This window comes from Perognathus longimembris, unplaced genomic scaffold (genome assembly GCF_023159225.1).
Source record: "Perognathus longimembris pacificus isolate PPM17 unplaced genomic scaffold, ASM2315922v1 HiC_scaffold_167, whole genome shotgun sequence".
Classification (NCBI taxonomy): Eukaryota; Metazoa; Chordata; class Mammalia; order Rodentia; family Heteromyidae; genus Perognathus; species Perognathus longimembris.
Genome location: NW_025956694.1, coordinates 132,393 through 142,119, shown reverse-complemented (window position 1 = coordinate 142,119; position 9,727 = coordinate 132,393).

Here is a 9,727-nt window from a genome sequence, read left to right as displayed (position 1 = left end):
AAAGTTAGGTAAGTCCTACAAAATATTCCAAATATGTAAGATTGGGCTCAAGCTTGAGCAGCTTTTCTGAAGCATTTTAGACTGTCCCCCACTTGATGAGCAACCAGCGGAGCTGAACTAGAGATCAGTTGACTCCAAACACCCACAATTGCTGATCCCCTTGACCTAGCCCAGTAGCTTTATGGAAAATCCAAGCTCCAGGCTAATGGTCACTCACCCTGGTTGGGGTTTCAAATCTGTTGTGGTGGATGGAAGTGGAGCACTCGGTCAGGAGAAGTTACCTCGGTGGTGTTAGCATTTCCCTAGCCTCAGGTCCCTCCCCTATGTGAGTAGCTGCACCTAGGAGAGCTGTAAGTCTGCCAGAATCGTCAGTGCAGCCTTACCAGTATCTACCTTTAAAGGAGTTTGTTGTTCTGGATGAAGCTGTGGCAATAGAGCTATAACGGATTTAAACATATTCTCAATATGGGTCAATCTATCTTTAGAAGGCTCATTGTATAATTTCTCCTCGGTGTCTGAGCCATCTGAGTCTTCCTTAATATCTAGCCCATTGGGTTCAGATCTTATTAATTTTCTCAGCTCTTCTCGGGCAACAGCATATGCTCCCAGGGCTCGGCAACACTCATCAGGTCCTGTTCAGTTTCTCCAATCCACTGATTGAATTTAATCTGTTCATGTCTAGGATCTAAGCAATCTCAGACCAGATACCAAAGAATAATAGTATCGACTGGGATTTTCTCAGGGCCATTTGCATCATAATGTTCCTGAATCTTTTATTTATTTTTTTTTTCAATTTTCTGCCAAGTTTCTAAGTTTTTGGTTCCTTCCTCCAGGAACTGGGGGCATGCTTCCTCAATAAAATGAAAGAGACGATCTAAGTGACTTTGGCCAACTTTCACTGCCCAGGCATTAAGCATGCCTTTGGGGGCCTGCACATATAGCATGCAGCCTATACTTCATCCCATAATTTCTTACTCCTGACAATACTCTCTCCCGCTCTCCTTCCCAAGTGATCTGACGTCCTTACCTGACCTGGGGTCCTCACCCATTGTCTCCAGTGTTCAGGTCCCTGTTCAAGCGCCACATCTGCCAAACCAGCCAGCAGTGAAAAGGGAAATCCTGAATGTGGGGGGCGAGGATTAAAGAAAAGGAAAAATACAAGACAAGAGAAAAAAGAAAAGAGGCAAGGATGGGGTATGGGAGATCTCCATCTTGAGATTGTAACTCAAGACTGCAGCCCAGTTTTATTCTTAACTTCCAGCTTATATGCAGTTTTGGAACCAGAGAATAGCATAGCATTGCTAAAATTCAAGAACACAAAGAGGCTTTGAAGTTCTCAACATTTGATTACAGTAAAGACAGGATGAGGTTGATTAACATAGGATTGTAATCCAGTGGACATAGCAAGGCATGGACATAGCAAGGCACAGACATAGCAAAGCAATTCCAGATAGTGTCTATGAACAATGTCCTTGCATCTAGCATATCCTGGTGACAACAGCACACCCAGATGTCAGAATGAATTTAGCTGCAAGTTTGGCTCCCAACACAATAAATTGCAGACAGCCAAGGCCAGAGAGGGGCTCTATGTGCCAACAGAGGCATTTCTTGACTGCGTCAGAAGGCACCACAAGCAAAGGTAAATTGACCAAGAGTGGTTTGAAGTGAACCATTGCTGTTCATCTTTAGTTACTAAAGACGAACTTGAAAAGGCTCAGGGGAAATTTTTCCATTATCTAGGAAAACTCTGTAATTGTACCCCAGGGAACAGGGAAATACAAGTGATCTGTGGCCAGATCCCTGGCATCCCAACTGCCCTCTGGGCTGCCTCTCTTCCTCTCAATGGCAAATGCTGGAGAGGCCCTTTGGAGACATGGATGGCCAGTGGGGACCAGGAACCCTGAATGTCAGGGCTGCCTACTGTGGCCTGACTTTCAGTGAAAGAGACTTCAGTTTTCTCTTGTAGTCATGTCCACTCTAATTTGGTGACATTATGCTTGCCCCTGATGGAGGAATTAAATGAGATTACTGCATCTGTAGCTGTCAGTGGCTACTGCTGCCCAGAATGTGAAGTTGTGGTTTAATAGTCAACTCTAACTACATTTCATCCATGGAAACCAGGTCCTTTTAGAAGTTTATTGGCACTTTGCTCACAGATGTGTTGAAGGAGGTAGGGGAGTGGACTAAATCTTAATGGGGAATTATTTGGAATCAACTGCCAGGTGAGTGGAAATCTGAACTGTGTTTTGTTTTTCTGGAGAAGCAGAAAAGCTTATGAATGGGCAAAATGCTGGCATTCACAATTGTACCCAGACCTTTCTAAAAATATTCCCAGGGATGTAGCATGGGTTTATATCTAGAGAGTAGCAGTTTATTTATACAGAGTAGCAGTTGCTATCACAACATAGCCAACACAGACAGTGAATGCTGGTGTGGTGGTGCTACCTTGGATCAGATGGTAGGTGACCCAAGGTGTACCCAGGACCACAATGAGGCAGGGGCACAGGAGGGTGGTGGGTCCCTGTAGCATGTAGGTATTTGCACATATGGTATGTGCACATGTGTGGTGAGCGTGTACATGTATTTGAGTGTGAGTTTGTGTGTGAACATATATGGGAATGGGTGGGTGCATATTTGTATGTCCATGTGTGAGTGTGGCATGTATACGTACTTGTAAGTGGGTGTCATATGTGTATGCACCAAAATGGATGTGCACATTTGTAAGCATGCATAGGTGCATGTTTGTTGTGTATTTATATGTGGGAAGTGTGAGTGCAAGTGTGCATCCAGGTTGTAGAGAATGTGGTTATGCATACTCTAAGTGTGACAGATATGTGCACATGTGTATATGCTGTGTGTCCAAGTACATAGAGCATGTGCATGTATATGGGGTATAAATCATGCATGTGTATACACATGTGCACTCTGGATACATGTGGCTTTGTGTGTATGGTAATTAGGACATGCCCGTACATCGGTATTGCTAGCATGCCGTGTCAAAGCCTGTGACATCATGAACTTCCATCAAGTCCACCCACAGCTTCAACACCTTGAGTTGTCCAGTTTGCCCAGATTTGGTGTGTGTCCCAGTATGCAAATAACCTGATACCTGTGAACATCTGTACAGAGAGGGCAGTGCTCAACACCTGTGTGTGTCCCCTGCCAGGACCAAAGTGTCTCTACAGCAAGGGAAACTGAATTGGGAGCTAATGATTTGGGAATGTGTGGCTGTGTTGCTGTTTGATAGGCCAGGGGGCAGGGATGAGGAACATGTGTGGGATTGTGGGAATAATAAAGAAGGAAGAAGAAAAACAGAGAAAGTATCTCATGAACAGTCATGAGCATTGACTCTCCCAAGTGAATGGTCTGTCTGGCATGTTCATGATTTGTCAATCAGCTGCTCCACATTGAGCTATCAAGATATGAGCTCTGGATTGTGCTACACTGGCAGAGCAGGCTGAGTCTCCCAAGGGCAGTCCCTAAATCAGGCAGGTGGCTAGCCCAGGAAGTTGCTGGGCCCTCAGTGAGTGGCTGTGCCACCTAGGTGACAGTTCAGCTAGGTCCTCTGGGCCCTGGTTTCCTAGAAGAGCCAGTCCCTGGACTAATGGCTTGGTGGGTTATCCTCTGGGGCAGTGCAAAGTTCTGGCAATGAATAGTGGTATATTTCTACATTTTTACTGTGCATAATTCACCAAACTGTATACTTTAAGATGGTTCAAGTGGCAAATTTTCTGATTTATGTAAATTTCTACCATCAAAAATTAAAGGGGTGGTTGCGGGCAGAGTACTTGCCACCCAATCAAATAGAGCAACAACTCAAGGGAGAACATTTCATTTTTCTCTTAGTGATTGTGGTCCTGCTAGGTCTTTGTCAGGTCCCCTTGATGGCATCATTTACATCTGACATTAAAATTGTTCAGTGAAGGGATGGATGAGGGAGGAGTGAGGAAGCCCAAAACAACAGCAAACAACATCACAAATGCTTCACATATTTTGATCACACTTTCATTTTGTATTTCTTTTTTGCCAGTCCTGGGGCTTTGGCTCAGGGCCTGATCACTGCCCCTAGCTTTTTTTGGATCACGGCTAGCACTCTATGTCTTGAGCCACAGTGCCACTTCCAGCATTTTCAGTTATAAGTAGGGCTAAGGAATTGAGCCCAGGCCTTCATTATGCTAGGCAAGCTCTCTTCCACTAGACCACATTCCTAGCCTAACATTTTCATTCTTTACTGCCTCTGAGGAGAAGGCAGACTAACCTGCTGCTCTCCCTGAGTGGAATGTGGAGAGGAGGCAGGAGCATAGCACAGAACGTACACAGAAGGAGCAGCCAGGCTACACAACCAACAGGAGCTTCCCAACCAGCCTGCCAGCATCCTCCTCCTGTGAAGAACACAGGTCCACTTGGCCCTACTCAATGTGTTTCTATTTCTCTAACACCTTCTTCCTTCAATTGCAGTTGTACATTGTGCTGTAACTAAATATCAAAATAACCACAGAAGTGGAAGTGTAAAACACTAATATTTCCCTATGAAAAGTAGAGTAGTTTGGGACACTTAAATAAAAGTAAGTTGCCTTGAAAAGTACAGAATTGCTGGGCACCTGTGGCTTATGTCCGTAATCCTAGCTACTCAGGAGGTTGAAATATGAGGATCACAGTTCAAAAACAGCCTGCTGAAAACTGGAAGTGGAGCAGTTGCTCAAAATAAAAAAGCACTAGCCTTGAGCAGAAAGGTTTATGGACAGCACACGCACAGGCCGAAAAACAAACAAACAAAATATTACTTAGTTAGAAAGCCAGTGAATTATTGGGGAAGATCATTAAAATGTAAGATATTTTCATCAGATTATTTCACAAGTTGTTTGTCTTAACTGTTAAGAAAACACAGGAGGTACATGATGTATAGACATTGCTTATGCATAAAGGACTCAGTATGACAGTTGTCAGCCCACACTCCTGAGGGGAGACATTTACAGATGTCAATGGCCTGCATCTATAATTCTATCTTCTCAGGAAGCTGGAGTCCAGAGAACTGAAGTTTGAAGACACCCTCAATAGCAAGGCCCATGAGACCCCCCCCCCCATTTAAAATAACCACCAAAAGGATGGGTGGGACTCAGGGTATAGAACCCAAGCTAATAGAGAAAGAAGAGCAAGCACAATATTCTGAATTCAAACCCTGAGTCTAGAAAAGTATTTGACCTAACCGTGCATATCTAAGTCCGTGGATGCAGCATAAGAAGTACTGACAGAAAATTTTAACAGCAAGTTCCTAAGAACAATGAAACAACATACCACATATGCAATTTCAACTGATGCCAGAGAACAAAGCCAGAGTTAGCAGAAGGCAGGAATCAATAAAGATCAGAGTAGAGGTAAAAGAAATTGAGAATAGAAAAACCCACTAAAAAACAAAAACTAAGAATATTATATCAGAATTAGTTCACTGTGTATATGAATTTCAGAATCCCTGCTGTACATCTTAAACACTTTGTTTTTTAAATTTGAACCATGAATTAAAGAGATTTTTAACTATAGTTCCTTTTTAAAATAAAGTAATAAATCCTTTAAACTTTTGGTAACGGACTAACTTGATGACCATTTGAAGTTGAAAGTTAAACTAACCCATTTTTATATCATACGGTTTCAATCTTGAACACATTCACACCCACATACGCGTGCTCGTGTACACACATATGTGTATTCACATATAGAAGTACTTATGTAAAAGAACTCAAAACAACTATCGGCCGTATATTTTTTAGTGGCAAGAACTATCCTTGTCATTCTTACTCTTGCAAGGACCAAAACTTAAGACAAAACCTTTAATGAATGATTTTAGCATGGTTTAGTCTCATTTACCAGGGCCTTCTAGTTTTAGCAAGACATTTTAGCATACTAAATACTTATCAGCTGAAGATAACTGGGAGGCTCTGTACGGGGATGCGGGGGGTGGGAATCTCATGACAAAGGTGGCTTCCTTTGGCCATCAAACACAGGAGACTTCTTTAATGGAGAATTTCCCCCATAGGCCTATTAGTTTGCTAATAAGGTATCAGAACTTCTGTGTCTAGACTAAGTTTCCCACTGGACAGTGAAGTTATTCTCCCACACTACCTGGTGTTCATTGTTAGCGAAATTCTGTGTGTGTGTGTGTGTGTGTGTGTGTGTGTGTGTGTGTGTGTGGCTTGATATATATAGCAAAATATCATTCAGTCTTACAAAAGGAAGGACATTCTGACATAGGCTAAAACACATGTGAAATAAACCATACACAAAAGTCAAGTGCTGCATGACTTAAATAGGGTGTGGCATTTTCAGGATCTTAGGAGGGTGGTGATTGCCAGGTATTATAGGGTGGGGATACAGAGGAATAACTTTCAGCCAGCAGGTTCTATAAGCAGCCTGGATGCCTACCTTGCCTGGGTACCTTCCCAGAGTTATTTCTTGCCTGGTGTGTTCATAGATCATGGTCCTACTACTCTCATTCGTATTTTCTATCTATCATCTAATGGGCATTATGCTCAGACAAGCATGGGTTATTGAAATACTTCCTCTATTTTTTTGTGCGTTTACCCATTGTGAACTAAAAGTCTGAAATACACTAGAATGGACTGCATTATTACTATCTTCCTGTTCTGTTCATGTTGCCTTCTTACAACTCATATCCACATATGGGTGATTTTGCTTTATTGGGTTAATGTGCAGTGTGTGTGTGTGTGTGTGTGTGTGTGTGTGTGTGTGTGTGTGTGTGTTTGTGCACCCTTGTGTTTACCTGCCTTGAGGATAGAACTCAGGGCCTAGGAGCTGTTTCTGATGTTTTTTGGCTCAAGGCTACTGCTCTACCACACAGCTTTATTTCCAGCTTTTTGTTGGTTAAGAGAAGAGTCTCATAGTCTTTCCTGCTTGCTAGTTCTGACCCTCACACCTCAGCCTCCTGAGTAGCTGGGATGACAGATATAAGCCAATAGGGACGAGCAATTGTCTTATTTAAATGAGTGAACTTACCATCAAAGTAAACTTGCCATAACTTAGCTAGCAGTACCTGTCACCAAGGTTGGCAGCCAGCCCATCAACACAGCCACTGTTCTTGGGAACTGTGTTGCTTTGCATCCTCTGGCATGTGTATTCCCTAATCCATGCATCATAAACATGCAAACAGTGCCAGTCTACAGACTGAGACATTCTACAGGCTTGAGACTTTCTTACTGCGATGGAAGCAGAAGTTTTCTGTGAGTTGTCATAAAGTCAGAAAGTCTGGCATAAACCTGGCTCCCTCCAGCAGGGACACTGTGGGCAGGGGAGTTGGCTATTTGAGCCTCAAAGGCCCATCCAAGCACAGCTGAGCTTCCCTACAATTCTCTGGGCTTCCAATTTCTTGTTTATACACTAGTGATAATGCACCACCTTTCAATTTTAATGGCTGAGTATAGTGATCACCAACTGTCACTAGGTGAAAGAAATGAAAGAGAGATTCTTGGCATTTGCCAAATGACAAGTACGTATTTTTTTCCAGGGTGGAATCAAACATTCATAAAATAACAATCATATAATTAATACCTAATTTGTATATTAGCCTAGGAAAATCTACATATTCTTCTGCTTTATGTTCACAAGGTATGCATTCTTGTGCAGGGAAGAAGATACATAGTCCAAAAATGGTAATCAGTACTTGACTTATGAAATTGTAACTTCTCTGTCAACACCTAATTAACCATAAAATTATTATTTAAAATACTTTTTTCATTTAAAAGTCTCAAAAACTGTAACCAGTGTGTTAATCAAATGAAATAAAAACATGTAAATATTCCAGGTGGTAAAATTGAAAATGGTATCTGCATATGCATATATGACAAGTACCTCTTTAGTCTCTCTTCCTCTAAGTACTTTCATAACCAGTGGGAGATAGATTTGGGCATGCTCCTGTCTTCTCATTGGTTGGCTTTCAACAAATGCTTTCCATTGTACTGCAAAACCCAGTGTACCTCATTGGCTTACATGTGTGTTTGATAGTGAGCCCCCACTCAGTATCAAGAGAGTTAACAGGACAGTAAGAAATTACTAGACAATATCTGAATTAAATCTGAGTCTAGAGAAATAGGCTTGGCCTCGGACCACTTTGAATCATATAGGTATCAACTAAATAGAAAACAGTGGCTTTTTACCTCAAATAAGGCTTTAGCAGCATCATTGAGTCAAGGTCACCAATGCTGGAATTTGGTGGACAGAGCCCACTTTACTGAGGACATTTGGAGTTGGAATGTTCATTCTAGAGGGCTGTTCCTCAGGAAAAGGTCAGTAGTTAAATGTAGCTTTCATTGTCTTTATAACCCTGCTTTATATCAACCAGGTAGCTATGAAATATAAAAGACTAGACTTTGGTTTCAGGTGGTTCTAACTGGCCACCCACAAGTGCTCCAGAAGGAAATAAAGATCTTCACTAAAGGAAGATAACCTTTATCTCCTGTCTCAAAGAATTTCAAATGGTTAAAAAGAAAAAGACTGGGGGCTAGGAATATGACCTAGTGGTAGAGTGCTGGCCTCACATACATGAAGCCCTGGGCTCAATTCCTTAGCACCACATATAGAGAAAGAGCCAGAAGTGGCACTATTGGATTAATTGGATGTGTTCTTTTATTGTCTTTGAATAGTTGCACAAAGGAGGTACCATTTAACAAAGTAGTTTATGAAAAAAATGCATCTTGATCAGTGCCACTTCTATTCACATTCTCACCTCACTTTAATCAACTCCTCTAACTTTTCTTAATTTTGTGATTTTAATCTTTTTTTTTTTTTTTTGTCAGTTCTGGGGTTTGAACTCAGGGCCTGGTGCTCAAGGCTTGTGCTATACTACTTTGAGCCACAGCTCTACTTTCAGCTTTCTGGAGGTTAATTGGATCACAGTCTCATGAACTTTCCTGCCTAGGTTTGCTTTGAACTGTGATTCTTGGATCTCAGCATCCTGAGTAGCTAGGATTATTTCATCTTTAACTGTGTTCTGAATATTAATCCCTTGTGTGGTGTGTCATTGGTAAAAACAAAACCTTCTCCATCCTGTGGGTTATTTAGCTTGTTAGCTATATCTTTGCCATGCAGAAACTTTACATTTGCTGCATTTTCATTAAGTCTTTCTTCTATTTGCTGTATTCCTGGAATTATACTTAGAAAGTTTTTGACCTGTTCCCAAGAGCCCTAGTGTTTCTCTACCCATTCCTACAATAGTTTCATAGTTTCTGATCTTAAAATGTGGTATTTGATACATTTTGAATTGGTAGTGGTGCAAAGGAATATATGAGGGTTATGTTATCATAAAGGTGCTTGTACAGAGGGCTTATAAAATTAGGTATGAATATTCTTCCTTTTGGACAATGTCACTCCTACCCTTGTTCTCTCCCCGTTTTCCCCTCCCACCCCACCCACAACTTGAACAGTTCATTTTCAATGAAGTCAGTCATAAGTACCACTGATGCTTTTGTTCACCCTTTCTTTGGCCTTCTATTTCTATGTACCTCAGCTACTCTGAACTTGTTTAATTCCACCTCTCACCTATGCTTGTCTATGTCCATGTGACCATATGAGGCTCAGTGTTAGATCTTGGTGTTACACAAGAAACAATGCTAGCTCAGCTTTCCTATAAGAAATCAAGAATACGGAAAGACCAAGAAAAAAATGCAATTATGAAAAGCTGAACAGTAAATTATGACTAAAGAGGAAATTCCACAGAGCA